Genomic DNA, 27,372 nt, shown 5'->3' on the forward strand with positions numbered 1-27,372 from the left:
TTTCTTGGGAGAATAAGCAGCCTGCTTTGGCACCAGTATAATGGTTATGCATCTCTGCAAAGACCCCCAAAAGAGCAAAGTGTTTACGACCTTCAGCTGGATGTAAGCCAAAGCTTATGGCCTGTGAAAAGTTCAAGCCACAATGATGCACTGGGTCCCCCAAAAGTACGCTGCAGTGATAGTAACGCAGCCAGAGAAGCGTAATGCCTTTGGCTTTATGGATTTGCTTGAGTAAAGTTAAAAATACATTTAAATGTCCTGCTGGGTCAGGGCTTGAGTGAGAAGACGCAATTTGCTCTGTGGTCTGCTGACACACCACCAAACCCAGGACCATCTCAGGCAGTGGTCAGCTGGTCCTGAGCCAGCTGATGATGTCGAGTTTAAATATGAGCGCGATTGCGCAAAATCCAGTGAATGCGAGAGCTGATGAGTCAAATCAGATCTGACAGCTGAAAGTGAGAAATGCTCCCTTGTGCTTTTGCAACTGTCAATCTCTCATTTGTACGAAGCGTAAACTTCTTGGAGCAGGAGCTGTGCGTTTGGTTCTTTATTAGTACAGGGCTTAGGACAGCAGCGGCCATGGCTAGGACAGCCTGGGCTTGCTGTAATATGGGTATTTAATATTAGGGTTTTCTGGGTGTGCGTGACCCCCTAGGTTTTGTCAGATAAGGCAGAATTCTTTAAACAAACCTTTCCATAGCAATGTACTGGTTTGGGAAAAATACCATTCGATAAAAATCTGTAGGATGGAATTTCTTTTTAAGACTATGCAGAGGGCAAGCCCACAATCCATAGTGGTTATGGCCCTTACATCGAATGTAAAAGCGTGGTAGAGGAAGGACCTATGGATCATCCCACATTTTAAGTGATTATCTCAACTCCCGGGCTGTTCCTCAGTCCCTGCTTTGCTCTCCACGCTCTCCCTTTGCAGGTACCCCTTTCTTCCGAAGTCTTAACTTGGTTTTATTGCAGACAAGCTGCTTTGTCAAAGTCTGAGAAAGTCTCATGGCAGAGGACAAATGTTTCCTGGGCAAAGCTGGTAATACAAGAAAAGCAAAACCTGTTTGCTCTTTGGTGCAGGCGAGGTGAAGGGAAGCATTTATCTGCATCCTTACTCCATTTTCATAGGTTCCTTCTGCAGTGGTTGAAAAGGTTGAAAGCAGAGATCCTTTCCTTCATGTCACATCCGAAGTCAGTGGAGAAAATAAGCTCAGAGACAGAAGGCTCAAGTCCAGAATTTCACAACAGGTTCTGGCTGAAACAAAACCAAGATGTCCTCACCTTGGCCATGTCCATCTTCCCACTCGGAGCTGGACTTTTTTTTCTTTTTTTAGCTACAGTGTGAACTCTCCTGGGGTGGGATGGTGGGGTATTTTGAATGGTAGCTGTTGCTGTGCTGCCTAAAATGAGCAGTACAAGAATAGCCTGCTCCCCAAAATATAAGTGGTCTTTGAGTTCCAAGTCTTATAAAAGCTCTTTTGCCTGTGGAGCACATGCCAGATGGAAAGTGCCCCTCTGATTTCCTCCAAACACGCGTGCAGCTGTTACTGCTTCCCCCCTTTTTTTTCTAATGAAATTTTTAGACCTCACCTGTTGACACATGCATGTTAGGGTTGGGGGGTTATTTTGTGTGTTTTTTTTTTTTCTCCCTTGTTCTCCTAAAGGAAAATGACTTGAGATGTTTTGGAGAAATGACATAGGGCAGAAGCTGTGAAAATACCTTTGACATACTTTTAAGGGTGGGAAATTTCAGATACCGGCAAGCCTTTGTGACCACAATACAGTGCCTGGCTGGAAAGAGTCTTTGTTTATAGCTTGTTTTATTTTGTGAGACAGAAGCTGGAAACTGCCCAGGTCTTAGGGGGAATACCAAGCATTTAGCTTGGACAGAAATAGAGCTGCAGCTTAGGACACACTGAAACAAATGGAAGACAAAGTGATGACCCAGATCCAAGTTATTAAGGGTAAATACATATTGACAAGATTGAGGATTAGGTAGAAGGTACTTACGCAAAGAAGGAACCGTCTACATATTGTGCACTGAGGAAAGTTTACGCTGCAATCTGGGGCTTTCTCAGAGCAGTCGATTTTTCATTAAAAAGAAGATAACCCGCTCAAAGGAAAAAAAACCCCTACTTTTCTCTCCCAGCACCTACCATATCGTGAACGTAACGTGACCAGTGCACCAAATCACCATAAATCTGGGGGGAAGATGTCTGTGCTGCTCCAGTGCAGCAGCCGGGCTTGTACCACGTAAGGATCTGGCTCGTGGCGATGTCATCGCTTACATGTGTCTCCTCCTTTGCCGGAGTCTTCATTACTCAGTTCACCTTGGAGTGCCCCTTTCACTGTGACTCGCAGCCCTGTCTGCTCATAGGCTTAACAGATCCTTCTGTGTCTGGTGATGCTATTAAGACTGACCCAGGAAAGAAGAAAAATAGAGGTTCCTAAAATAGGGGTTGAAGGAGGACAAAAGATTTTCATTAACCATTTTAAGAACTTGAGCCCTGTGTGAATGTGGTAATAGAAAAAAACAACCCAGGGGGTTAGGAAGCAGGTGGAAAATTATTCTCAAAGGAAAAGATAATTGTGGCTGAGCTAATCTTTCACATCTCTTAGCTGGCCGATATCTCTAGCTGAACGCAAAGACTGTGTTTATTATTTGTGTATTTGCATGTTATTTTTGTTTAGCAAATAATATTACTCAGTTTAGCCACTGGTTGATGCTCATCATTTTCTTTTAATGGGTTGTACAGACCCAATAGTAAAATCAGACTTGTGATACACCAGGTACTGAGCATGTGCTCTGTTTCCCTGTTGCACCTGGGTGATTAGGTGTCCTTTTATTAGGATATCTGCATAGCTTGCTATCGTGGCACGTGACAGTCATGACTCCTAAAACAGATGTCAACAAACCCCTGATTCCTGCAACTGTCAAATAAACGGTCATTTCCCTGTAGAAATCCATACCAGGGAATATCTTTAAGGGTGCTCTAAATATACGTTATTTGCTTAGGTAAAGCCTAGTCATTTGGAAACGGTGTCAGATAAGAGCTAGGAAACCTCAATTCTTCCTCAGCTGGATTAGCTGACAATATCCCAGGTCAAGAAGCACGTTGGTTTAGAGAAAGCCTCGTGGCATTGTTCGCGCTATATTTAAGACTGTTTAAATGCTTAAGGATGCAGACAGATCCTTAGGTGCTCCTGAAAATCCCAACAGGCATCTTTAGAAGGGGTGTACAAATATCTCACTGTTTTGTTTGCCTCGTGGGTTTGAGGAAAAGGAAAGAGCAAGGAAAAACTCTTCACCTTGCGTCATGCAAACCTAATTTTGTTCCAGCATCCAGCAATGCAGAAAGACCAAAGATTATTTGTTCTGCAGCAGAAACAGACCATTTGACCCAAAGTGAAAAATCTTCTTTCAGACCAAAGCGATGCTTTATTGAGGCTTTAATATTTTTTTTTATGGAGAGAGTTAGTTTTAGTAATATTGAAACAAAACTTGAACTTTTCTGAAGTGAAAAATTGCCTAGAGTAGAGATGAATTTCAAACATATTTTTGTTGTGGTATTCTGCTTTTTTTTTCTGACAGGTTTTTGCATCAGCATTTAAACTTTCTTTATGAAATCTGAGGTCTTATTCTACCAGTTTCTCTGAAGTGCTCCAGAGTACGTTAGATCTTAGTTTTCAGTGCTTATTACCGTTTTTGTGATACTGAATTATTGTCGTTCTGAAGACCCACAAACCTCTGGAAAAAGGGGGCAGAGATCCTAAAGATGACTTTCCAAAAATGAATCTGTAGCAGAATGACCCCACCTGACTCACTCTGCTGAGATTAATTCACAAATAACACTGCTTCTCCAAGCTGTTTCTCCTTAGTTAATATTTCCTTGCATTTCCTCTTTAATCATCAAACATCCTTCAGAATTTGGCCTGTGACTTTTAAGCGCTTCGTGCTTTAAATTGCCGGATAGATATAGCTTGGGGGCATCTGGCATTTGGAATTTGATTTATTAGCCATCCCCCAAAGGTTTGCCTCCGCTTGCAGGCAGCTCCGTGCCCAGGGATGAAGCGTTCTGGAGGTTGCAGAGCTATGGGACACGGAGCTATTTTCATACCCACAAACAGAGGGTATTTTCACAGGAGAGCGAGCAGGAAGTTATTGTTGCAGCTTACCTTGAATAGACAAAGGGGAAATCACCAGCAATCCCAGGGCAAGCTCCTGCTCCTCCAACATCCAACCATCGCAGGAGCTTCTGGGGCTTAAAACAAACACGTAGGTCCGCTCTATTGTTCCTTAGTTTTCTATAGCCCTTGCTTGTCTAAAAATGATTTAGAAAGCCTGCGAGCGCAGAGCCAGGCTTTGCGTTCTTCTTTGTGCGTGTTATTTCAAACTCGGCTCTGTTCAAGTTGTGAGGATTAAAAAAAAAAAAAAGAAAGAAAGAAAATACATCATTATTTTCTATCTGGGGGGGGAGGGGTTGTTGTTGTTGTTTCAGTTTTTAGTCAGCTTCCTGTATTTACTTTTCAGCCCGCCCTGGTGATGTGCTGACTTCTGGTGTTTACTGGTTTTAACAGCTGCAAACCTCCAGGAAGGTCTTACCAGTTCTTCCTGCGCGTTTCGGAGGGGTTCCCCCATACCCGCTTCCACCCCAGAGCTGCGAGGGGGAAAACACGCGAAGCCGGTTAGAAATGTCCCGCTCCCCCTTTCCTTGCTGGTCTTGCTTAAGTCCCTAAAAGCTTATTGCAAATCGTGGGTTCACCAGTTTTCTGGAAAAAGACTCAAAGTCCTTTCAGGAGCCACCTGACACAGATACCTGAAACTAGAGATATTCTTACTGAGTAAGGCAGTCCTGGTTTATCGTATCCAAAATCTGCTTGATAACTGCCTGATGCTTTTTGACACCGATGTATATTCTGCTAAAGTGAATTATAAAGGGCTATCCCAAGCACTGACACATCCCAAATATCCTTTGGTATCTGCCCAACGTGAACTCATTCACTTGAAGCATCTTTTAGATGCATTTTTCATTTCCTTCTGTAGAAACAGAGCTGTGGTCGGAGGGTCTTTCATGGGCAAATTGGCAGAGACACGGGTGCATGACCTTGCTCTGACAGACACAAAAAGCAAGACAAATTTTCCCTGCAAGGCAGCATTCCCAACTGCAGTCAGGAGCCCTGTGCAGAGGTAAGTACCATGTATATATGCAGCCCAACACCTCATCTGCAATTTATTCAGTGATTAGAACTGCAAAGCGGGTGCTGATGCTACCGCGTATTTAAAGCTGGACCCAAAAGGCATTTATTTCCTGTGCTGCTCTGGCTGAGCAGAAGTTTTGCCAGTCTGGATTATTTAAAGGATGTAAAGCTACTCTGAGTACTGTTATAAAAGCAGGGAGGGGGAAAAAAAAAAAAAAAAGGCAGTTTGCATTGTCTCTGCTCGGATGCCTCTTTTGCTGGGGAAGCAGCACCACCTACCACCTACTCCCACCCTCCGGCTGACAGCCAGGGGGGTTATTAATTTGCTTGGCAAAGCTGGGGGCTGATATTACCATACTTGGCTCACATCCTCCTGGTAGGACTTTCTTTACAGTTAAAATTATTCTTTCTGAAATGTAAGCGAACTCCTTCAGCCTTTTTGAAAGAGGTGAGCAAATGTACGGCATAGGATTTTCAGAAGAAAACGAAAATCGAGACTAGATTTATATTTCTGTCATTTAAAATGATGTCAGCGTAGCCAGAGGGATAACTTGCTCCCCTTCACTTGAATGGGTGTAACAGTGCTTTTACCAGTATAGCTTATTCCAGTTTGCAAAAGCAAAATAAGAGATATCGCTGTAACTACAGGGTTTTCCTCAGCTTTTCTGTGGCCGGGGGAAAAAGCCATACTCATACCCTGCACAGTCACGCTCAAGAGGCCTGAGGCAATAGGGCACGACTTACTGAAATGCCCTTAGGTGCCATTTAAAGTTTTATTTTCGAAATTTCCTTGTGTTTACTGAAGGGTGTGAATAACCAGCAAAAGCAGTGTTAAAGCGCTGCATCCATGGAAGACATGAGAGATGAGTGTCATCAAACAAAACCAGGAAAGAGGGAGAGGAAGGGCAGTGTTGAGAAGGACAGGAAGGTGGATATTAAAAACAAGGAAAGCATAAGAAGGATGGACATATCAGACTGAAATAGCACACGTGAGAAAATTCTCCCAGCAGCAGCTACGTACTGTCTTAAAATGAAAGATGAGGGCAGGAGGAAGGGGGGGTGGAAAAGCGGCAGGGGAGCCTTCGTTTAGCCCCCATGCAGAACCAGCTAAAAAGAAAGAAAATGGAAACCTTTTGCTATAAAAACCCTGAAAGTCAAAGTTTTTTTCGCAGCAGAACTGAGACAGAAAAGAGGCAGAGAGAAAGTTATTGTAAGACATCATGGCTTGTTATCTCCTACGCCTGTAGGTATTCTGGGGTCTGAAGTTTCTGTGCCTTGGAGGCTTTTCTTCTTTTATTGCTGACAGCAAGGAATTTAGAAAACACACAAGATGCCACATTAGTTAAGATTTTGTTTTATCTTTTTGGCTGTGTTTTTGTTTCTTTTTTAACTGTTTCATCAAAAGGGGCAAGGGAGGGGAATCAGGTGACATAAAGAACAAGTCAAATGTTTGCCTTTGGTTTCTTATCAGAATGGTATAATTAAGCTATCTTCTTATTACTGAAACATTTCAGGGCTGGACACTATGCATTCTGGGCAGTTATGCTTTGCAAAGAATTAAATAAACTGCTGATTTTGCAGGATGAAATTAAAATGCAAAGTGCAGCCCAAGTATGTAGAAGTGAGAGGGGCATTTTGATTTTTCTAAGTAGAAGACAAAATGTAAATAGCTCCATAGAAATTCTCTGAAGTGTATAAATTTACCTGTTGAAAGATTTCTCTTTCCCTTTGAGATCTAGGGTTGGATTAATTTTAATGTTTATCACAGCGATGACATTCAGATTCTTTCTCCTCTTTAATTGCTTTGATTGCTATTTTTTTTAATCATTCACTCATAAATCCACCAATCTGGGACCATTATACGTTGTACCTTGGCTCAGGACCATAGAAAACAATGGCTTAAATCCCATACATGCTTTGGCATCCACTCAATATCTAGTACGTTCATTTATGCTAAATTTACTTCTGTTTTCAATATTTCCAGTATGCCCTAACCCTTTTGACCTACAATCTGCTGTAAATCCCTTTTACTACTCACTAACACGTGACTTTATAAATCATGCACAGGGCACTAAGATGATCCTATAACTGAACCCCGTATTTAGACTACAATTGAAAGGTCATAATTCTGGGCATGTTTAAAAGGCAGAGCTTGCAACAGCAGTTAGCACGTGATTCAATCTTTGACCTTAAAAGCAAAAGGAAACCCAGGTTCCTGTGTGTGTCGTCGTCTCCCCCCCTGCCCCGTTACTACGCATACATCGTTTTATTGCAAATAGTGTATTCAGCAGATAGATGAAGCAATCCGAATTATTCATTCCTCAGAACCCACATCTTGGAAATATCTGGCACCAGCAAACGCTGCAGTGCTCTGAAACTCGGAGGAGTCCGCGGGTGTATGGGTTCAGCTGCTCCCTGAATCCTTTCCCAGAGGAGGGAGAGGCTCCACACATTTTCATACTGTATTTTGCTCACTGGAAACCTCAGATATTTTGCTACAAATGGAGCAAAGCTGAAGCACTATATCCACGAAGCAAGTTCTTGCGGTTGCGACTGTTTTGTATGAAACTGATCGTCAAAGTGTCTTAGAGATTTGGGGTAAAATAAGGGAATTCAGCTTCCCAATGAAAATCAATGGAAAGGTCCTCGTTATCTGCTTCGTATCCACTCACACATCAAAACCTATCCTAAAGTTTATTCTTATTACAGTATTGGGTAGGACTCATTTTGTTGTCTGTCCCTAAGGCACCCAATGTAAGTCAGGTCAGGGGTAAATTGGAAGTGCCTGGTTATCTTTGTGGACTCTAAAAGGAGACTAGGAAAAGACATTTCAAATGTAGATGCCCATAGTTAGGGAAGAGGAACCCCCCTTTTATGACTGAGGCACATCCAGTAATGTCAACTGAATACCAACATTGATCAGTGCTCTAGGCTTTCTCTCTTGCTATGTGGACATAGCCCCAGTGACTTCACCTGGTGTTGGATGTGACCACAGCAAGCAGTTGCTTGATTTTTGCAGGTTTGAACTTGCAATTTCATCTGGTCTCTGTTTTCTCTGCTCATCTGGTGGCTTACCCCATCATTCCCAGCCAGCTGAGAGGCTGATCACTTGCAGAAACTGGTTTGTTATCAGTGCAGGAATATGATATATTGGATGTGTGTGTGATAAACTGTTCTAGAGCAAACTCAACCATGAGAAGAAAGAGCTTGTAATTGTGTGATTAAAAACACTAGCGCGGCTCTTCCCATCAACCACTTAGCAAGGCTGTTATTTTCGTGCCTTGCCTAGTACCCAATAAAAATTTGACTTGCTTTTCCTGCCTGCAGTTTTGGAAGCCCTTACATCCACTCTTCAGGGGAAGTAGATTACAATGTTGTAGGTAAATAAAAAGGGAATCCAATCCAGTTGCAAAAATAATGACTATAAAAACAAAACAAAAATACAAACCTCTAAAAATTCAGAGCTTTTCTCTTGGCAACTTTTGAAATAACAGACTACTGCTCATAATATTGCATAACATGCGAGAACATTACTCACTACAAAGTGATGTAATGTGACATCTGGTATTTGGAAACTTCAGCTATACACTAACTGTATGTTGCCTTGACTTGTTAAAGAAGTCGCAAGATACTCTACGAGTGGAAAGCATGTGTGTCAACATAGCCAATGCACAGCTCTCATGAGGACTGCATACCTTCTGCTGGCACAGGCTTTTGTCTCTGTTTTTTGCCCAATTTCATCCAATTTCCAGTTGCAGTCCTCCTGCAGATGCATCTCTGCCAAAAGCCACAGCACTTAGGGAAGGCGAATGGTAGTGCATCAGAAGATCAGGGCATGGTCCTTGGGTGGAGGCCTTTTAACACACACCCCTATCAGCAGACTACCCTTTTCCTGTATAAGAATCACAGCATGTAGAAATAATTCATATAGTCTTCATCTACGATGTCAATTTTACAGGTAGATCTGCTATCTTAACGTTTGGGTAAATGCTTTACATGTTGTCCCCCACTGGGCAGTGCCTGGACATACATCTTTCCCTGACTGCTCACCCTAAAAGGCAGAAGGACCATGTTTATGTTCTGCCATACAATTTAATTTCTTTTTAATTATAATTTAAGAGCTACCTTCAAGTCCAGGTACACTTACTCTCTTTTCTGCAAACCTGCAAGTTTAGCATCCAGTCCACAGGCTGCTCATGACACAGACTTGTCTACAGAAGCTGGTGGGAAGCTGGGGGCAAAGAAAAGACAGAATGGAAATACAGCGGGGACTTTCTAAAGCGTTCACACTAGACTAAGCGTTCCCACTGAGAGTACTAGGACAGCAATGAAACCTGAGCTGGTTTTGCAGAAATAAGAGATCTGCGCTCTCGCAGCACTCGCTCCCTGCCCCACTGCCTTGGTCTGCCCCATCCCTCCCACTCCTCCATCGCTTTGATTGATTTCCCCCATGAAACGTGAGCCGAGGATCTCCCATCTTCTATTTTTATTCCAGGTTTGGATCACACTGAGTTTCCAGAAGGCTTCACCTCCCAGGCTGTATTACAAATACCTTTCACGCTCTCTTCTCACCTTCTCCCTCCCATCCAAATCGTTTTTATCATCTGTCTCTTGGAGAGAGAGAGAGATCCTGTTTCTGCATTGACCCCAAGTGAGCACGGCTGGCCCACGTCCTCTAATAGCCGTGTGAATTGCTGAGGGTCCAGCTGACCGCTGCAAACCTTTTACCTCTGCTTGTGTTTGTTGGTTTGTCTCTCGGGCACCGCTGGTAAGATAACACCCGGCTAACAACCGCACAGCGTGAACTTCGGAAAAACTCTGCCTTTAATGTTTTGCATGTCCTTCACCTGGGAGGAAGAGGAAAAGGCAGGAAAAGAAAAATCCCTGTTAAAACTCACTTAGACCCTTCTGCTCGTTTGACAAAGCACGACCTGAAAGGCATAAACTCAAATGCAAGCTGCTTCCATTCAGCCAAAAGCGAGTGGCTTTTGTGGGACAAAGTCCTAGAACGATAAGGCTGGAATTAGTGCAGGTTGAAAAGGCTCCTTCCCACGTATCATAATTTGGCCTTAGTGTGGTGGCCTTAGTGGTATATCTGAAGGGAACATGGCCCAAATGTAGGATAACACAGTTGTCCTTGTTGTCCTTTCCCACACAGCCTATTACCGACAGCTGCTACCAAAAATCCTGAGGCCATGGCATTTCATATCGTGCCATTGAATTTAGCAGCCGTCAGCCCTTAACCTTCACCAGCTTCTTGAAGCGTTCAGGGCTTGTGTGGGTTTGTTTTTTTTTTTTTCTAATATTTCTATGTTCATTCCTTCTTTTTTCTGGATAGCGCCTGGCAGTTCTAGAAAGATAATTTGCAAACATCACAAAAAAGCCATGTACGTTCACACATGCTTTAATATAAAGCCAATAATAAATGGCTTCAGGTTCTAAGACAGTTTCCTTTCCTTCTCAGAAATTAATTACCTGAAAATAAGAAGTACCTGTGTTAAGCGACATGTCAACAAACCAACTCCTTTCTCTTGCCAGCAGCTTATGGTACCATTTAACATGCTCTTCAATAGATGTTAATTAATATGGACGCCTTGTGTTTTCATTAGTTATAAATAGCTTAAGTGGGTGGTAAGCAATTGGTTCTTCCTTGCCACATAACTTTTATGTGTAAACTGCTGCACAGTAAGTATTTAGTGTATGATTCATAGGAGGCACCAGAGTGAAGACTTGTAATAGGATAGATTAAAAAAAAAAAGTAAACTACTTAGAGCTGTAAAACGCCTAGCAGGTCACCTGCTTTATTTCTTCCACTGACAGTGCTGGATTGTTCTCTGTGATATTGCCTTCTGGAAATTACTGCCTAATAGTCTTCATTAGAAAGGGATATTTCCAGGGATCAATCCAAGTGTTTATCTTAATCTTTGCTGCAGAAGTGAAAACAAAAACAAACAAAAAAATCATGTGGAAAGTTCATAGTACTGCACACTAGGAGACTGCAAAGAGCAGCGAGGTCTGAGATGCACCAATTTGCCATGTCTTTCCTCTTTTTTTTGTTTTTGTTTTTTCTTTTTTCCTTTTTTATTTGAAATTGCCCATTTTGGTTATGAGCTTTCTCTGAGTGTATATCTTGATACAATCACCACCTTGGGACTTTAAGATCAATTTACAATCGGTGATAACACTGACAACCATTTCAGGATATTTCCTGGGGTAAACCCATAAGGATTTAAACTGGAATTCATTTAATGCTTACAGGATGGTTTTTTTCTGTCCTTTCCATCCAGATCAAAGTCGGTATACAATTCATTCTTGAGCTCTGACTCACCTGTAAAGGAAAAGAGAATGAGATCAGCACTCTTGCAGAAAAAGCATACTGAATTTTCTGTACTTGATTTGTATTACTGAAAACACAGAAGATTCAGATTATTTACTATCCAACTATTATTTCTAATCAAAGTATCATAACAGGTGAGAATTAAGAGATTGCTTTACATGCAAAATAGAAATTGATAGGAAAAAAAACCCCAAATATTTACTGCAAATACCCCATTGTGTCCTTTAGATAGGGCCACTATAATTAATGGAAAATATTTTGGTAATGAAGGCATTTTGAAGAAAAACTAATGACTTAAAACTCCATTCTGGAACATTTTCCCGGTTCTAATACGAATGATCTGTCCAGCACGTTGCACTTTACGAACATCCCATTCACCACGTATGTGCGCACACACGTTAGTGCTCTTGTGTACAGGAGTGCAGAAGAGTTTTTGCTGCAATTGCGTGCTACCTGCTCGCAGCTCCGAACAGCGGTGAGGAGCAGTTAGCTGCAGGTGAGGCAGATTCACAGTGTCCGCTGCCTCCAGGCAACTCCCAAATAGCTGAAACTATGCCAACAGACATGCTGGGATTGGAGTTGTGAGAGAAATGACTTAACGCAGTCAAAATTAGTCTGAGGGGGAAGGGATGGCAGGTGAAGGAAAACTTCCATTGGCAGCCTTTGAACCTAAAATTACTTTTAAAATCACTGTCTGGGGGCAATGGAGGGTGAACTTTAGCACTTTGCCTAAAGAAAGCCAAGAAAAAATGCTCTCTGGATGCCTCTTTGAGTTGTCAGATCAGGTCCCTGGAGGTGTTTATGTGCTTTGTGGAGCTCCATGAAATCTGGGCACCTTGAGTCTTCTCGTGATGGTGAAGCCTAGGGGTCAGCGGAGGAGAGGGGTGCAGTGTGCGGAGCGTGGGGTGGGAGTTACAAGAAAGGAGCTTGGAAACAAAGAGGGGAAGCAGAAATCCAGAGCTCTGACAGTCACTTGGACTGAGGCTGGGAAGTCATACATAATCCTTTCGAAGACTAGCCTTCCAAAGAAGCCATTGTTTGAGTCCTGGCATGATTTGTGCCTGTACTTACTATGGAAGAGTTTCTCTAATCATTTGAGGTCATGCGATTGTGATTTAATTATTGTGAATTTCACTGCTAAGTAGTACTGGAAGTACCAAGGGGGAGTAGATAGCACAGCTGACAGCATGCAGTCTTAAACCTCTCTATGTCTATATGTATCTGCATTCTTGCAAAGAGTCTAAGAAGGTTTTTCTTTCTCAAGACACAGGTTTCTATTGAGACAGTCACTGAAAGTGGAAACCAAACCAGCTCTTTGGGAAAACATTTTTAAGGAATGCTGCCAACTAGTATCTACTGGCCCTTGCTTAGTAGGTGATTTTTTGACATGTACTGAGAGGGTGTTTTAATTAACATTTCAAAAAGAAACAGAGGAAAGAATGATTTTTCATCTTTTAGAAGGTCAAAAGGTATTCAGATATCATAGAAATGGATATAGTGTGAGAGCCTGAAGAGAGAGAGGCATGTCAAAACACTTAGATACCACATCCCCTTAGAGTAGCTATTTTCTTTCTGTTATCATCTTAAATAGAGGTATCATAGAAATTAATCTCCTGTTCAGACATGCTCAAAAGATAAGACGGGGTGGTGGTAGGTACTTCTTGTTCAGAGTGCCTTTGCTACGTTTGGCCAAAGTAATGGGGGTGCTTAAAATAAATAGTCGTATGATGATTTTGTAATGTGTCACCCCATTGCCGTCAGCCCTCCAAACGGATGTCATCGCTTTTTATGAAGACATGGCATTCACAAGTGTGAAAGGTTAATGAGATTGTTCTTTAGCCAGGCACAGTGCAGGGCATCTCGCATCTTCCAGCTTGGAATTGATGAAAGGAGAAAGCTTGCAATGGGAAAACCTTTTAAACTCCAGTTCTTGTACTTCTCTGTAGCAGAGACCATCAGTCTTGCCGAACTTTACAGAGAGCTCCCTAATGCACTTCACTTGAACTTTTAAACTGCTCAAGTCAGCTTTTGTTCAAGCTGGGACCCCCAGATCAAACTGGTTTTATATGAAAGAGGTTGGTTTACCACAGGGAATGTCATCCCTTTTACTGAACTTGCGTCAGAGCCAGCCTGCACATAAAGAAATAACCAGTTTTACTGTGCACAAAAACTGCCTTACACCACACTCTGAGTGTGCCTGCACACATGTGAGCCCCACACGTGTGCTCGCTCCCATTTGTGGGGTGGGTGGACGCTGCCTGGCCAAACAGCTCCTCGACACAAAAAAAGCAGAAATATGTACAGAGTAAAAATTTCTCTCATCCTGTTTCAGTAATCAAAAAGGCATAGTAAAGTGCTCTCAAATATGAAAATTAAAATGAATTTTTTACACTCAACCTTGTATTGGATGCAAGATGGTAATAATTATAATGCAATGCTATTAAGTGTGAATTTTTCTTTTAAGTGGTTGTGGGAGATGCTCTAAGCTGAACGATGAACCTACTGTAAGTAAAACTTGAGCCCAGCTCTCAAACTCTTACTAAGAAGCTGCACACCTACAGGAAAGAATTTTTATAAAGCTGAATGTGTGACGAGACTTTCGACAGCTCAAATGCTCTTATAAGTGCTGAAAATAGATGATTTTCCAAATATATTTCCCCATCCAAGGCAGTACATCTGTTTAAACAGCTGAGGGTATAAAGGGCTTGCAAATAAAATGTTAAGTTTGCAGGTATCTATGACTGAAGGTGATTCAAAGGTTAGAAGCCAAGAATAGAAACGAGAATAGCTGGGCTCTAATCCTACAGGTGCCGTGGTGGCTTCACCTACGGAGCTACTTCTATTTTGCTCTTTCTTCAAGAGAACGTTTTAAACCTGTCCTTTCTATCCTGCTTGATCCTTTCCCATCTCCTTTTCCACCTCGTACCAGCACTAGTGGTACAACCATTTCAGTTGTGCCAGTTAAGCTGCCCAAAACAGATCAGCGAAACGATCCAGGAGGAGAACAAATCTCAGGCTGTGAGCTGAATCGGATCCAGCTGAATCCGAACAACTGGATGGAGACAAATTCTGAACAGGTGGCAACAAATGGGGCTGGAAACGTCTCAAAATGCCATCAGAATAGTAATGTGCCCTGGTTGGCCCATCAGAACATAAATTATTCTCACCTCTGGAGTGCCTCGTGGGCTTAGTACTTAATATATTCAGGTTTCCCAAGCAGTCAGAGCCCAGGGAAGGAAGGGAGCTGTAGAAATACAAAATATCAGCATTACAGTAAATTGCAGAGGGGAAGCACGCTGTCATTTCCATGTAAAAACAAATTGGAGCTGTATGCTGACTGCCTGGTGGGTGGTGAGAGCAGCACTGATGCTGTGATCTACAGTGTCCTGGAAAATAAAAATCTGCATGATTAAACTTCACGTTTCTCCGCAGCGCTAAACAATTAGGCAGGGTGGAGGCTGGTTTCAACTAGGCATAAATCTTTCTTCCTTCTGCTTGAATCTCACGCTGATAGGAATAAGTTTTCTTATCGGCTTCTGATGGTAAGAAACAAGGATCGAGATAAAGTTGTTTATTCCAGTCAGGTATTGGCATGATGTGAGAAAACACACTGGGAGACCAGATGTTCAGAAGCTGGCCACCGCAGGCATTTGCTTAGGAGCAGGAAAAACGATTTTCCCTCCTTTTCCTTGGCCTCATGTTGCCTGTTGTTATTTCCTACAAGCACCTCGACTTTGTCCTTTGTCAGTCGGTGAACTCGTCAGAGCAAAGCATGGTTTCTCCTCTTTGCGCCATCTGTTTCCAGAGCAGTTTTTGAATGCTATCAACACGCAAATGATAAATACTCCTCAGGATTCAGGAAAGCATTCAACTGAATATAACAAATAGAATTTAAGCACATTCTTAGTAAGCCGTTTGGCCGCACCAGTAACCACCAATCTCATGTAGGACAGTGTTGACAGCTCAGCTATTAGGTAACTTGTATCTCCTATATATCAGAGAAATCGGCTGGCACTTGCAATCCCCCGGACACCAGTTTAGCAGGAATGGGCAATTAAGTTTCTGTAAGTCCCTATGGGTGGTTTGAGCATAGTTGGCGGCGTGGGTCGGTGGAAACTTGCTTGCAGCAAGCTAGTCTCTCCCCAGATGCACCAAATTCATCTCTTTCATCATGAGGAGATTCATTCGCTGAATAGGAGGACAGCTTTTGTGGATGACTTTGTTCTTTTGGGGTTTGTTTGGAGGGTTTTTTTCCAATTAATAGTATTTCAGTAGAAGCTAGACAGGGGAGAAAAAACACAATATGAAAACGTTCATCAATGGTGATCAAATGTTTACTCTATTAAATAACTAATTAAAAAAAATGAGCAGTCTCATCTGTCTGGAAAGTGTTTGTAGTCTACAAACACAATAGGAGATAATCAAATGTCTACATAATCTTCCCTTTTAACCTTTTGATAAGGAAGTTTACCAGCCCGGCTGTACCTGAAGCAATTAATAACCGCGCATCTCGGCAGATAGGATTCCTTCCGAGGGCAGCCCATTGTGCGCTGTACAGAAAGTATTAGAAAGCACTTCATTAACCAATCTGAAATGAAAGCATTCAATCTTAATCCTGTCATCAGGGTTGCCTAATTAAAGGAATGGGCAGATTTATGAAGCTGCTATTTTTAACAAAGCCCCGGCACATTCAGTGCCTTGGCCTCTCGGCGCGGCGGAAGTGATGTCAGTGGTTGCCTGAGCGAACATGAATTATGTTTACAATATCCCAGGAGAACTTTTGTATTTTTCAACTCCCACAGAAAACTATCATATTTAGCTTCAAATAGAAAACCTCAGGCAGGGCTCCAAGTGATTTACACAAGCTGAAGCTGCAGCTTTATTTTTCTTTCATATTTCATCTTACAATATTTTTTTCCTTTTGTTGCTGTAAAATCCTGATCTTTTGCAAGTACAGATTAAGGCAGTGGGGTGCATTTTCTTCCCAAAGAGACTGCAACATATTTTAGGTATTCCTATAATGTCATCAGACATAACCCACGTTTGCAGTGGGGTCAGTGGTGACAGTATTTGGTCAAATGGGATTAGGAACTTGCGAGTGTGTGTGCTGGGACACCTGTAAACCTATAAAAAGTGAATGTAGATCCCAATAAATGGGGAATTTGTAGAAGAAAGCGGTCCCCTCTTGGCCCCTTGGCACTGTTGGCACCATCTCTGCCTCTCCCACCTCTTAGAGCCACGGCACTTTTTTGAGAAACTTCCTCGTAAACAACTTGTTTGTACAACGAGGGATCTCCGGGAGCATCTGTGACACGGCCTCAGCCCCTTCCTTCCACCCTCTGTTTGAAATTGTTGTCTTTAGTGATGCTGCCGGGGGAGAAGTGGAGAGGGGGAAGGTCGAAGTTTCAAAACGCAGCTGTCCTCCCGCGAGCCATAGAAACAGTCTTGATTTCAAAGGGTAAAGAAACCCCCCTCAAAAAATCAGACAAAAAACCACCCACAAAACCAAAGGAAAGAAACCATCAATACAATTTACAGAGAACAAAAATTCAAGCTCAAAGTACTTTCAGTATTTTGTTCTTAACATGTATTGATGAAAACCTTTTAGCATTATCCCTATATTTAGCATCTTAATAAATGTTCTGCATCCCCACACTGCCATCACTGCTCATTTAAAAGCCTAATAGCTTAATTTATGACAGGTTTTCTTCCTAATGCCACTGTTTTCATTCTCATGAATTATAGATCCAGCTCTATATACAGTGTTGGTATCAGAGAAAAACCAATAACTTCTCTTTATGAAGAGAAAAAATAAGATAGAAAACTGCACTGCGACAAAGGACAAATTTATTGATTAGGGGGGAAAAAAGGGGTCCTTTCTGGATTTTGGCTTGCAACAAGTCTTCGAACCCTCTGTCAGATTCTGCCTTATTCATGCTGGGGGAAAGGAACCATTGACTTCAGCAGGACTTGGATTTCTTCCTTACAGCAGACCAAAGAGCAGGATAAATGAATAACTGTCATAGTACTTAGTGGGCCAAATCCCTATTCTCTTGTCTAGCAGGGATAACCCCTCACTTTACTGTAATTTATCATGACCTCTCCCAAACTAAATATTCCTTTGTGAATTCTGACCTGGACACTATCCACACCCATAGTTCAACATGTTTTACTACCATTAACCAGCATTTCACTGCTGTATCTGGACTCCTCCTTTCAGGGGAACCTATTAGCAAGAAATAACATTCCTTTTCTTAAATTCCTTCCCTCCTACGATAGCTTATGTTGGTAGAAGTGGGCAGATTTTTACATATCGTAAACCAATGCAACATGAGTCTCGCACCCAAAATATAGAGGCAGAATAAAATACTTAAGTAATTTTTGCTCTTATGTTTGGGGAACAAAAATGCTGCCAATTATCTAAAGGTCTTTACTTGTCTTAGGTCTCTGCACTTCCATGAGATGTTTCACTCTCTTCAGAATTAAACTTGTGAATGGCATGGGTTTTTTTGTTTTGGTATATATATTTGTACCTTCTCATTTTCTTCTCTTACACAAGAAATCTTGCCAAATGTTGCTTTTCTCTTCTGTATCTCCTACCTCCATATCCTCCTTTTCACATTAGCTGGCAGTCTGTTCTGTCCGTATTCTGGCAATTTCTTCTGCAAACTCTTCATTCCAAGAGGAAGGAATGCAAAGGCCAGATAGTCAAACATATCTTTGCAAATACTTTAAGCTTTTTTTTCTCTTGTCAAACCATCCTAAAATAAATGTATTTTACACCTATAGCCTGAAAAACTTTTACAAGGCCATGCTTTCATGAAAAAGTATAAATCACGGTGGAGATAAGAATGCAAACTAATAAAGTTGTATATACAATTGAACTGCAGAGGTATGAAGGTCTGGCAGATGTGACCAAGATACTATTTTCTAATTGTTTCCTCACACAGAAATCACCTTCTTTGTCAAAGCCTGAGCAACTTACAGGAATATAGTTTATCCCAGTGCCTGCTTCTGACATAAGTAACTTTGCCGTACTGACCTTCTGCCTAAATCCACTCAACGTCAGCTGGAAAGTTTCACATTTTTTCATGCTGTTTAATTCTATCTATCTGTTCTGCCACTATTATCCCTGTTGAATGACCAAAAATTGCAATGAAGAGAGGAAAAAAAGGAGGGAGCGAAAGCAGCTTTGAAAAAAAAAAATATTAAAAAAAAAAGCCAACTAATGCTGAATAGCAAACTTTTGTGTTGAAACTCATAAAATCCTGGAGGCCAGTGGCAGCCTTCTGTCCAGGCGCTATCACAGTATATGGACACATACACACACAGCCTTAGAGAGGGTGGATCGAAGAAGCAGTCTGAAGTAAAAATGCGGGTTCCTACAAGTCGAGGGACCTCAGGGAACACAGCAATGCCACCCCTGGTTTGTTCTGGAGGGCAGCAGTAACAGTCCCAGAGCAAACAAAGAAAGAAATCTTACGGAGAGTTTTCCATGAGGCTCCTTCATCCAACATTGCTGATTATTAGTTTACACCAGCCCATACTGTGCCTGTGAAAAGAGCAAATTAATGAGGAATGGAGTGAATTTGATACTGAATATCCCTTTTTTTGTTAATGCTCTACAGAGCTGCATAGCATCCAAGCAGCAACAACACATCTCCGAGCAAGATTCCTCAAATTACTTTAGGTGGATCAACGTGGTTAGTTATTTCTTTCTCGGCAGCAAATATTGTGAGGTTGTTCTTGTTTCAGTGGTAAATTGCATTTGTCAAGTTATCTTCTGAAGAGCGGTGGGTGATTTATCTTTACGAGGAATGCGTTGCGACTTGTGTAGACATTTCGGTGTTACTGGGGATGCCAGGAGAGCTGCCTGCCAGGAGCTGACAGAGAGGTCTGAAGCTGCGGCCATTCATTTCTCTCCAACACACGCTGATGATGCCGATACGCTGCTATTAGCTCTGCGGGACACTGGGCAGTGGCAAATATTGACCGATTCCTGATGCTTAAAATGGAATTTTTCAAAGGTGGAAACGCTCACAGGGTTTCAGTGGTTCCTTACAAGGGAAGAAAAAAGCCTAAAAACTGTATTTCTGGGAGAGGCAGAAGCACTCGGTCTATCAAAGCCTTGCAGAACTCTTCCACGGAAGACCGAGGCTGCGCTCGAAGGCAGCTGTGGAAACGACAGCCCTTTCCCCAGCCGGCTGGGAAAGGCACCTCCAAAAGCCCAGTGCTTGTCCCTCCGCTGCCTCCCTGGGGACCTCGGTTGGACCCATGGCACCTTCTCAGCTTGGACCCAGCTGCGTCCACCCGCCGGCTCTGTCCGAGGAGCTGCTTGTCATTAGTTTGGCAGCATGTGCCTCCAGGAGACAATGAATGGCTAGAGAACAAATAAACTGACAATGTCAGGGATGTTATTGGACGAGAAAACTGATATTTGAGATGAGCTAAATTTAATTATGATTGTTTAAAATTCTTTCTATGTCTTTTCTATATTTTCTCCTCTGGTTCTCCACCACCACCCGTGTTCCTAGGGCTTTCAAATTGCCGCCCTGGGATGAGCTTGGCAGCAGAGGCTGCCTGGGAATCGCCAGCGCTGGAAGCCCTCAGATCCCCAGAAGCCCATCACGAATCCAGGCATGGTTCCATTGGAAACCAGCCTTTGATTCACCAAAAGCTTGACGTAGCCAAGATACATCAGATGAAACAATTTTGGGTTCTGCGGAAAAAGAATGACTTCCAAAAATATTCAAACCAGCTCTAACCACTACATCTTCAGCAGTGATGAGCTGCTACCTCTTAATCAACCCCAAGAATAGCTAGATTAGATATTTTGCTCCATTTTGAACAAATTATGGTATCCTAAAACAAATACTTGTGGGTGGCTAAATTAGTCTTTACAAATGTATAAACTAATTTGGGTTAATTGTCAGTTAATCAGCTCAGAAAATGAGGCTTAGGCATTTCTCAAGAAATGCATGCAATAAAATCAGAAAGACAAGACGCTTCTGATATTTTTAAGGTAAACGAATAAGAAAAATAAGTAGGCTATTAAAGAACTTTTAGACTACTTTTGCACATCATCAGAAGAATGGCAAGAGGAAAGAGATAGAGTGTCCCCAGTTTCTCCTGGGAAGCAAAATCTTAATGATTGCCTACTGTCCTAAGAGCTGGACCTCTCACTAATGTCAGCTGTAGTAAGTACTGATATATGTGTGACTGACTAATTTAAGGGAGTAAAAAAAAATAGAGTGAAGGAGATATTCAGGATTATTTTCAAAAGAGAAAATGGGTATCTAACTTCCAGTTTGACAGGCACTTCCATGGGTTTGGAGATGAGTGCCTTGAAACCTGTGCTTTCTTATGGAAGCAATAACACGTTACATTACTCTCTGGGTCCGGCTTCCTCTACCTCTTTTCATTTGGAAACAATGGGCATGTTCATTCTGAAGGTAACACCGAAGTGCCACAGAGCAAGTTAAGGTCCTCCATCCTCAGCACATCTCTACATCATCAAAATGAGGCATCTAGTCCTGCACCCGCTACTCTTGGGAAGTGCATCATCTGGGAGACCATGGGCTTCACCCAAATAAGTGGCATTAAAATCCAGCTGTTGCAGGGAATGGTGGCGGCAATTCAGTAGGTGGCACTACTCCCTTTGAGTCAGGACCAACTCTCATGTGTGAAGTTAGGCAGCTTTGTGCTGTAGCATCTGGCATCCTTCAGCTGTCGCATTAAAAATGTTCTCCTTACCCATGAAATAGCACATCATTAAAGATCCCACGGCGTGTTTCGCAAGACTATACTCAGCAATATTGGTGCACTGAGCAAACCTTGTTACCTCCTGCCTCCTGAAATTTCTGTTTCCATTAGAGAAGGTGATTTCCATCTTGTCAGATGTGACTGGTAGTTGTATTTAATAGAGTCAACCTTCCACACTATAAGCTGTCTGCATTTCAGTGGGAGGGTGTAGCTGAAATTCTATGTTTGTGTAGAATAATTGGATGCTTTTCAGGAGGGCAGTGTATCAACGTCAGTTTTACTATGTTTCTCAAGCTGCTTTGTACTCGGTACATGAACCAAGAATTTGTGTTGGATGGAAATTCATGGGTGGTGATATGAGCAGAGACCTCATTAGCAGGAACTGAGCGCAAAGATGTGAGTTAGTCGCAGTGCGATTACTTTGTATCTGTGTGAATTATCCATGAAAGACTCAAATCTTTCCTAGACTGTGTCTAGAGATATCTTCCCAGGAGACAGAAGTGGCAATGTCTTTGCAAGTGGTGAGATTAGGAGGGCTAGTATACTCCCTGTTATCCATACACAGGGACAATAGATTCAAACTGGAACAGAGAAGACATACTATTAACCACAGGATCACTCTTATGAGATTAAAGACCTCCACCTATTTATCTTTGAAATGATGGCTCTCGAGTAAGAATCGCATAAATACATCTGGAGGTGAGACAGCTAACTGTTTAAGCTAAAGGAAGTGTTAAGAGAAGAACAAATGGCAGCAAAATGATGATGGGTATAATTAGGCTGGATATCAGATAAGTTCCAGTAACCTGAACAGGAAGAGTCTGGAACTACCTTCCACTGGAAGCACTGGGAACACTGGGAGCACAGAGACTAGTAGTTTTTAAGATATAACTTAATCAGCTTATGCAATGGTTTATATGATGTAGCTGCAGAATACAAAACCTCTTTCAAACCATTTTTGTGGTCACGCTCAAACAAATAATAACTAAGATTAGCTTCCTAAGTACACTACTACACCGCTCGTGCCCTCTTGCTATGTCTCCGTCTGCTTATTGCTTGAACCTGTGATTTTGTCTGGCGCGTGTGGTATGCTTTGTACTGCATGGTACCTCTAATCCCATTTCTTTTTGAATCACACTTGATGCTGGTTTGTGTAATGCACTGCTGATGTGGAAAAGAATGAATGCACATCTTACACAAAAGCAAAGGAAGACTCCTGTTTCAGGAATGCACTGGCAGTAATCCACCAGACAAAGATTTAACTTTCAACCACAAGAATGGACATAAATGGTGAATGGTTGTCCTCCTGAAAGAGCCCAGGAATGCCACTGGGACTCCATTCAGTGCTCACCCCAAACAACACCCATTACACCTCTCTGTCTTACATGTGCGAATCTACACAAAGCACGAGTCTTTGCTCCAGGCAGATAATTTGTATGAAACGCAGGGTTTTACTACTCGTCTTTCCACTCCCACAAAAGCCTCTCAAGCCCCATACCTTAGTTACTGATATGTATTATTGCCTTGGGTGAAATGGTCAGTGATAACTGGCAAATCGGTGGGCAGGTGTTTACTTCTCTGAATATTAACGCAAGAGATTGAGGAGTGAAGGGACATGGCATCATCTCTGTGCTTGCCTTTTCAAGGGGGTCCTCCCCCACTTTTGAGTTATGTTTCAAGTGTATCAGACAGGGCTGACATCCCCAGCTAAATTCTGTTGTTCAGAGTAGTGACAATCGCAATGTTGTGTGAAAGCTATTGTCAAAAAACCCACCAAGGTTACTTACTTTCAAGTTTATGGAAATAATGAAGGTAGAGTTAATGCTAGGTTCAGTCTGAGAGAAGATGCAACAACAAGTCAGAAAATCAAACTAAATGTCTATGTCCTCTGTATTGCACAGCCTGGAGAGTCCAACTTTCAGCTGTTTTTCCTTCTGTTTTTTCCAGAACCCGCTGGAGATTTTTTTAATTTGTTTTCTTAAAATATTCATGGTAATTCGTCCGTCTTTAGATGCAAGAAGGATGATGTTTCAAGTCCTGCTAAAATCCAGCCAGCAGAGCAGTGGTGAGAGCATTTATCCTCCATATTCCGGTCTATTGGTAGGCTCTTTTTTTGGATCCACAGAGAAAAAAAATGATGTTGCTTTGTGTTTTTACTGTGGGAACACATAGGCCATGAATCAATGGAACTGCAGTCTAACTTTATGATCTCCTGGGGAGCCTGAAATGCTTTTGTCTCTGTGATCAAACCCCTTTTCTTTGTCAGTAAAGCAGTCTAATTGCTGGAGACTGTATCAAGTTCGAACAGTGCTGTGCAGGAAGCAAATGGGAAGTTTACTAGCGGTGGGAATATAATCCCACCTGCAAACAGATCTCATCGTGGACTACACGTAAATTGAATCGTCCAAAAATGAGTGTCTTTACAAGGAAGGAAGATCCAAATATTAACCTGTTAATAAGAAAACACGCTTGCGTTTGTTTGGATTTGGGTTAGTATAGATTTTAGAGCTCAAATTGAATTATGTTTACCATATGGCAAATTATTGTTGTTTCTAGGGTGCTTAAACAGTGTAATCAGTTCAAAGAAACTTTGCAGTACGCCTCACTGAGCAATTACTAGTGCTGGTGCAGCTGGAGCAAAAAGACGTGGCAAAGCAAGAACAGGAACTTGGGAAATGAGTTTCTGGCTTTATCCATCACTATGAAGTGTTTTGTCAAGCGTCGCGGAAGTTGTCTGCGCCTTTGTTTTCTCCTCTTTGAAAGCACCCTTATAACATTGACGTCACACTGTATGAACTAATTAATTCCTATTGATAAAGTACTTTGCAATATTCTGTCGATGGGCACCGAAGGAGTGCCCAGTGATGATATCGCTGTTATGGCTCCTCTGGTGTGCCATTTCTTATCACCATGGAAAATGGTTGGCTAATGGAGCCCAAAAGCCAGAGATGAAAAGAAATATTAACTCAGAAGCAGGGAGTCATTATTATTGGCAGCTATGAGCTTGATGACCATTTCAAAATTATTTTACAGACGTTAATAAAATTTCAAATATATTTGTATTCATTCAGACCATCATTGAATAAAGAATTCTACCAGCATTTTGGACATATCCAGGCAGGCATCCATAGCTTTTTTTCCACTCAAGTCTCTGTCTAGTAGTAACAGGCTTTGGGGGCAATTCTGGAGAATGGACCGTCGGGCAGCGTATCTCCTAGGCTGAGAGCCCTCATTAGTTTTCATGTCTGAAGGACCAGGCTCTTCTCTCGCCCACGTCAACGGAGTACCCTGGCAATGCTAAGCTTTCATAGGGTTTTCTTCATTTTTAAATCTCTTTGATCTGACACTGCCCTTGTGAGATTGCTTGGAGGCAGATGATTAGCTTGGTGCCAACCGTGCATTTGGCACTGAGTGGTATATAAAATACCACCTCTGCCCTTTAAGATCCCAATTAAAGCTCCAGCCCTGCAGGATGCTGAGTGCCCTGGGAGAGTCCTGTTTTCCTTCTATTCCTTTGGCTAAAATGTTGGAAAAAACCATAACATTTCTTAAGCTGAGGCCCCCCCAAATTTTATCTAAAAGCACATAAAAACCTTAATTTTATTAAGCATGAAGTTTACAAATGATGAAACCATGAGAAAATGTAACAAACTTGCCCTACACTTCCAAGATAATTCATATCAGAGCTGTTGGAAAGTTTTAAGATATTCCGCAGGTCTTACATTGTTGTCAGTATCCTGAATGAAATCTCCAACACCCCTGTAATTATGCTTACGAATATGAGTTTAACTTTCGTTAAGAAAAATAAAAATCCTAGCTCAGAGTGGATGCAAAGTACAGAAGTAGCAAGCATGATATGATTCTCTAGCTTTTTACACTGTGCTTTTTGTGGGGGAATCCATTCAAACGACTTAAATCTGATCAGTGTCAGTTGTAACCCCTTCCACAATCATGAGGAATTTCCACGTGGAGATGTTGCTGGCTCCAGGCGATGAAATTCCGTGACCCATATAGAGGATGTGCCAATGGCCAGCTTCTGTATGTACCACTCCCAGCCTCTGCTCTGGCTGGGCACGAGGTCCAGATCTCTGTTTTTATCTTTTGATTCTTACACAGCTGTTGGAAGGAAACTCATCCAACCGCCGTAAGTGACTCAGGAAATATATTGCAAATCTGTTCCACTCTGGCCATGCTCCAAAGCGAAACACGGCTGTACTGGCCGGCAGCAACGGGTGGAAATCCACACAGGGACATTCTTCACATTCCAGGGCACGTGCTGCTTACCCAAAAAAACCCCAAAAACTTTCCACTGCAAACAGGCACTGAAAGACTTGCCCTCTGTAACTGTCCCAGTGCCACCAGAACTGGTATTGGGAATACTGTGGTATCAGCCCCTGTGACTAGCAAGTGGGCAAGCCCACACTTAAAAGGGAGAAATTAGTTTTCTTTTTACCTGGCTTGAACATGTTGTCGGAGCAGCTTTGCAAATACTTACAAGAAAGCAGACAGGTTGCATTCGTACCCCTAAACTGGTCCCTGTAAGGTCAGATCAAGGGCTCACCCAGCCCAGCGCCTTGTCCCGGAGGGAGCCCATAGCGGGTATCAGCCCAAAAGCGTGGGACAGGCTGACACATTCATTGCGATCCTTTCTCTGCACACTCTCCAGCCCCCAGCAATTAATGGATCAGGTGCTTGCCAGAGCCACTGGTAATAGCGTTCTATTTTAAAATATTAATAAATGCAGAGCTGCTTATCCACGGCTAGTGAAGAGGAGCACGTGAGCAGCACAGAGTGATTGTAATAGGTGACTTGATAGCAGAGGAAAATATGGCTGAAAGGCTGCTCAGGAAGAGCTTTGTGTTTTAATTGCTGAAGACAGCTTTAATTGCCGTCTTCAACTACTCAACGGGGAGGTTGCAGAGAAGGCAGAGCCAGACTCAACACGGAGGTACACCGTAAAGGACAAGCAGCAGCAGACAGCTTGCAGCAAGGAAAATTCTAGTTAGATACAAGGGAAAAAAATTTCACCATGAGAGTGAACAGGTGCCCAGAGAGGACGTGAAATCCTCACCCATAAAGATATTCAAAACTCAGTTAGATGAGGCCCTGAGCAACATGGTCTAGCTTTGAAGTTCACTCCGCTTTGAGCAGAGGGTTCCTTCCAATGAGAAATGCGCTTTGACCTTATGAATCTACACCTGTGATCTTTGACTTTACAAAGTTATAATCTTGCTGTATTCAAAACTGTTTTCCCTGACTCTAGAGACAGCTTTCCCGTGTGCTATCTGCATCCTCAAAAAGAGCATTTTCTTTTGCATCAATGTGTGCATCCTGAATGAATGTACTGCCGGCCGTATTCTTGTATATTATTGATCTCCTCTGTAATTTTAATCCCTGCTAGCCTGATTTAATTTAATAATAATTTTGTCGTTAGTTACCTGTCACCAGAACATCTGTCACCAATACTTCCCTAGGATTCTCACTGCATTTGTATGATTCGTAGTTGCGTAGTCCTGTTGCTGTACCTCCCTCACCTCTGTGTTAACTCTATGACATCTATTATATGCCACGTTTCTTTCATCCTCCATGTGTACCTACAGATGCAGAAAGTGTTGTCAAAACCAAAAACACATCTCTTTTTTTTTAATCAATGAAAATGGAGAAACGAGGTCAAATTCCCTCATGTGAGTACAAATTCATTCATTGTTTTTTAAGGGATGGAAAGACACTGTCACAGCAAAAACATTTTTAATCAGCAATTTTTGGTAACCTTTTCTAAAAAGTTTCCTAGTCATCTTTTCTGTTCTCCCTTGTCCTAAATAACAAAACAAATACTTGTACGTCTGAGCTTCATCAGCTTCTCTGAGTCCCCTCTATCACGCTACAACGAATTGGTGCCAAACTGCAAATGTATATTGAAGACTGTTGATGTTGCAACTGCAATTTTTGGCTCACCGGTCATGTATGGAACTGGGGAAGCGATCAGGACGAGGCTCTGAACAGCGTGTGTTGGTTTGGCAGCCAGAAGCGGTGGCAGGCACAGCAGCCGCATTGGGAAATACCGCACAAAACGC

General features: G+C 42.2%; 1 long non-coding RNA gene across 1 annotated transcript in view; it reads left to right on the top strand.

Moving 5' to 3' along the window:
* The window catches only part of LOC142038650 (uncharacterized), a 145,050-nt gene that overhangs the window by 68,601 nt on the left and 49,077 nt on the right, over positions 1–27,372 (top strand). Inside the window, exon 2 of the long non-coding RNA XR_012652619.1 lies at positions 23,246–23,363. This is a non-coding gene — a long non-coding RNA (uncharacterized LOC142038650). The remainder of the gene's footprint in view (positions 1–23,245; positions 23,364–27,372) is intronic.

Source organism: Buteo buteo, chromosome 13, assembly GCF_964188355.1.
Source record: "Buteo buteo chromosome 13, bButBut1.hap1.1, whole genome shotgun sequence".
Taxonomy (NCBI): domain Eukaryota; kingdom Metazoa; phylum Chordata; class Aves; order Accipitriformes; family Accipitridae; genus Buteo; species Buteo buteo.